Source organism: Drosophila subpulchrella, unplaced genomic scaffold, assembly GCF_014743375.2.
Source record: "Drosophila subpulchrella strain 33 F10 #4 breed RU33 unplaced genomic scaffold, RU_Dsub_v1.1 Primary Assembly Seq49, whole genome shotgun sequence".
NCBI classification, from domain to species: Eukaryota; Metazoa; Arthropoda; class Insecta; order Diptera; family Drosophilidae; genus Drosophila; species Drosophila subpulchrella.
Window position 1 is genome coordinate 559137 of NW_023665686.1, and position 4972 is coordinate 564108.

Sequence of the window (4972 nt, forward strand, 5' to 3'; positions counted from 1 at the left end):
TCTGTAGCTTCGTTTCGATATCTTCCATCTTTAGCTCGTGTATTCCCAATTCTTGGGTTGTTCTATTCTTTATGATAGTTTCGATTTCAGGTATCTTCAGTTTTAGCTTTGCCGTGCCAAGCTTCTGTACCGCCTCATACTGGACGTTGTTCACCATGGTATTGCATTCATTAAATGTGATTAATGCCGATCCATTCACTGTTCTCTCTTGTCCACAGTCCGTTTGCAACTTTACATTTTCTCCGTTGAAAATTGCAATATATCCCTCTTCTGGTTCAAAAATCCTGGATATGAGCCCTGCATCTCTTGTCTCGCAGTCCGCTTCCTTTCCGCTGATCAGTTTTTAAAGACAATTTTCATTAATTTGGTTTACAATTTTGTCGTTCTTACATATATATAAATTTCTAATTTTCTGACCTTTGTTCTTATAATAGTATATTTCTTCGTTATTAATTACTACTTATTCTGGTTCTATTACAAATTCTGTCTTATTCATAGGTAGTGATATAATTCTATGCAAAGAATACGTTCCTTTTTTAAAAATGGGTAATTTTATTGCAAATATTAAGTCTGTCTTATTCATTATCGCTTTAAGTTCTAGAAACTCGTACATATGTTCTTCTGATAGTATCTGTATACCCTGCTCTTCTAGTTCTTATTCCATTCCTGTAATTATTTATAAACGTGGTTACTCTGCTTTGTTCCTCATTTATAAATTTTGTCAAATTCTTAAACATTATGCTGAACTTACTGCCTGTCCTTTCCTGTGAATTCATGGCCTCGCTCAATCTTCTCTCTTCTTCTTGCATCTTCCTTAATTCTTCTTCTAACCTTATTGCATCTTCTGCGTCTAGGTTTCCTGTTATGGACTTGACAACGGAACCTAAACCATTAATTAACCCTCTTGCTTTCCTTCTCTTGGGAGATATCGCTTCTAACCTTGTTCTAATCATTTCTAACTTGTTCTGTAGTGCTTTAACGAGGTCTTTTGTCTCTGTATCCTCTACTACATCACTGTTTGTTTTATTTCCTTTATCGCTTCCTGATATTCTTGTAGTCTTACTATTGTGTTTTGTGTGTCTGGACTATTTTCGCTGTGCCTAAGTTGATTTGTGCTAATTGTTCGTCTCCTTGTAATGGCCGAATCTCGATTCTCCTTTCTGCGGCCATGGTCATTGACCATCTGCCATTATTATTGTTCATTAGGTTTAGTTAGTCTTCTTATCTGTTCCTTGTGAATTTTCTAGGGTTTAGTTGATGTTAGTGTTAAGCCAATGTCCTCCAACACCTTGTGTTTCGAGAATCGAGGAGTAAGCTTGTCTCTCCTGTTCTCTTTTCTGAATATTGTATGTCCTGCTTCTACCGGGTTTTGGTCTTGCCTATCTGCATTCGCTGCTTCTATTCTTTTACTTTTTTGTTGTTCTACCCTTTCTTTTATCTTTGGATATAATTCGGCTTGGAACGCATTGATTTTCTGTAATTAATCGTGTTCATTATTAAATGATACGTTATTCAGAAAATTGTGCGTTCTGCCCGTGAACAACTCCTGCGGTGTTAGTTTTGTAGCTGAATGAATAGCGTTGTTGTATGTTATGAATGCCTCATTCAGTACTTCTTCATGTCGGATTTCTAGTTTGTTTGTTTTCTTTGCTTCGCTTATTAGTCTGAATATCTCTGTTATCGTGGAATGTAATCTTTCGACCGTGGAATTGCTCGACGACTGCTGAAAGAAAGTTGTATGCAGCTCCAATTCGTACTGCCTACAAAAATCCTTAAACAAGTTGGAAGAGAATTCCACCCCTTGATCCAGATTATCTTTCTAGGTACCCCAAACAAAGCCATGAAGCTTTTTATCGCCTTGACTATGTTCACGCTATCTTTTGCTGGGATCGTCAATCCCCACGCGTATCTTGAAAATTTATCAATGATGGTTAATACATTTTTTTTGTTCACGAAGTACAAGTCTATATGTATTATTTCCATGGGTCTTTCTGGTGTCTCTGTCAAGCTAAACTTGATCTTGTGTGGTTTCCTGTCGTATTTTTGCGTTTGACAACTATCGCAATTATTAATTGTTTGCGTTATTGCCTGTTTCATATGCGGAAAGAACACCTTACTTTTCAGGTGTGCTAAGGTCTCGTCTATTTCCCTATGATTGCTTCTTTCATGGTATTCCCTAATGACTTGTTCTTGTTCGTTTTTCTCTGTTATATCTGGCAATAAGACTGTACATCTAATCGCTTTATATAGCTTACTATAAGCAAAATACTTGCAGTAAACCTCTTGGATTGTTATTACCAAGTCCTCTGGAATTAATAATGCTACCGTTCTTTTGGGTTTTAAAATTTCCTTTAATCTACGGGCAATCGTTTCTTCATCAAACTTGTTTTCTGTCCAGATTATTCTTAGTTTATTCCTAAATGGAATTTGTTTCGCTACTCTTAGTACTCTTCCTTCCTCTACAACCACTTGGATATTGGATTCATGTAGTGGTTTTTCCGATATTGGGAATCCAAGCTGTAGGTCTCCCCCCGCGGAGTGAATCGTCTCTCCGTTAGTTGCTACTTCCGAGGAATTCTCCAGCACGTTAAGCTCTGGATGGATTCTGCTTAACGCGTCCGCTACTACGTTCAAAGAACCCTTCTTATACACTATCTCGTAATCGTACTCCAACATTTGAAGTCTCCATCTTACAAGTTTAGAATCGGGCTCCTTGACACTCATTAGCCAAGTTAATGGCCTATGATCTGTGACTATTCTGAATTTAGTGCCAAACACGTAGTGCCTAAAATGCTTAACTGCCCAAACAATGGCAAGCATTTCTTTTGCTATAGTCGCGTAATTTACTTATGCTCCCGATAGAGTCCTACTAGCATATGCTATTGGCCTGTCTGTTCCCACATTTCCCTGGGATAAGACGGCTCCAATCGCATAATTGCTGCCATCCGTAGTAAGGATGAAAGGTTTTTCAAAGTCGGGAAATTGCAAGATCGGGTCGTTACATAGTAAGGTTTTGCATACCTCGAGTGTATCTGTGTACTCCTGATCTATCTGTACAGCCTTCTTCCCTTTTATTTGTTTTATCATGGGCTTTGTTATAGCCGCGAAATCTCTTATAAACTTTCTGTAGTACCCTAATAAGCCTAAGAAGGACTTAATCTGTTTCCTAGTCTTGGGAATCTCGAATTTCTTTATGGCTTCGATTTTCCCCGGGTTTGGTTTAATCCCCTGCTGGGTTACTACGTGTCCTAAATATTCCACCTCTTTCCTTAAAAATTCTGTCTTGTCTAATTGCAACTTGAAATTGGCTTCTTTAAGTTTTTTAAAAACTTGTTCTAAGTTTATGATGTGCTCTTGAAACGATGTTGAGAACACCATGATATCGTCCATGTATACAAGGCAACATTTCCCCAGTAATTCTCCGAAAATGTTGTTCATCAACCTTTTGCGGGTTGCGGGAGCGTTGTTTAATCCGAATGGCATCCGCACATATTCGAAATTACCCCCTTCTGCAGAGAAAGCTGTTTTCGGAATGTCCTCTTCCTTTACCTCGATTTGGTGGTATCCACTCGCCAAGTCTAGGGTTGAGAAATATTTCGCTCTTCCTAAGCTATCCAACACATCGTTAATTAGTGGTAAGGGATATCTATCCTTTATCACCTTTTCGTTCAATTTCCTATAGTCCACCACCATTCTCCAATTCCTTTCACCGGAGGCATTCTTCTTTTTAGGTACTAGCCAAACCGGTGCACTCCATGGTGAATGGCTGTGTCTAATGATCTTTTGATCGAGTAACTGCCTTCTTACTTCCTGCCTTTCCTTAAACGCATACCTGTAAGGTCTGGCGTAAACCGGAACGTCATCATTCATTCTTATCTGGTGTTTCACCGCGTTTGTAAAGGATAGGTTATCTCTTTCCTTATGAAATACCTTTGGGTATTTCCTACAAATCCTCTGAAGCTCTCTAAGCTCCTCTTTATTCAAATGCTCCGTCCGTATCTTTTGGAACAGTATGCTTCTATCCCCGTTACTTGTTTCTTCTATGTTGTTAAGCTCGAAATGTTGCTCGGTTTTAAAATTCTGAAATTCTTCTAAAAAGAGCTCCTGGTCTATTTCCGAATAATTCGTCACTTCGACCAGGCTCTGCCCATCGACTGCCTTTAAATTCCCCTGAAACAACCCGGACTAACTACTTGAAGATAACGTCTCATTTTCATGCTAAGCAGCTGCCCTATGTAACACAGTGCACTGCCCAATACATGCAACTGGGAAAATTTTATTACTTATTATTATATTCTTTTTGGCTCTCACTTGGCGTTGCCAGTACGGACGCTCTACTGTCCGATCGAACCGATCGAACCAATCGCTTCTCAACTCTATTTTAGTTCAAACTTGTTGGCCTCTGTTGTCCACTCGGTCCGAGCCATCTACAACCGCTCGACTACCGCCGACGGCGAACGAGCACCTCGACCGAACCAACACCGCGACATCGAACTGTCTGGAACCAACCGTTCGCTACTGTCCGTGTCCCTTGCTCGATCGAGCCACCCGCTCCGACGTCGAACTACCTGCAACACAACCATCTGTCGTCACCCGTCGAAGCTCGTTCGTTTGACCGAACCGCTCGGTGCACATCGAACCATCGAACCGCAACCGTCGCCGTCTCTTGGCGGCAACCGCTTGCTGATCGACCTGCTCGACGCAACCTCGAACCGCCGGTAACCACGACCGAACCGACGTCTGATCATGGTCGTTTGCTTTCAACTTTTTCCACTCCACATTTTAACAAAAATCAACTCTCCAAATTAAATTCTCGTATATTTGTATTTCATAATAATTTTGACTTTTAATTTCTTCTCTTTCTCACTAACTTTTCATATTTCTTCCTCTCATATTCTCTTTTTCTTTTTCCAAAATTGTGTTATTTTTACCGATTTATAAAATCTCTTTTGTTATATTTTATTAATTTACA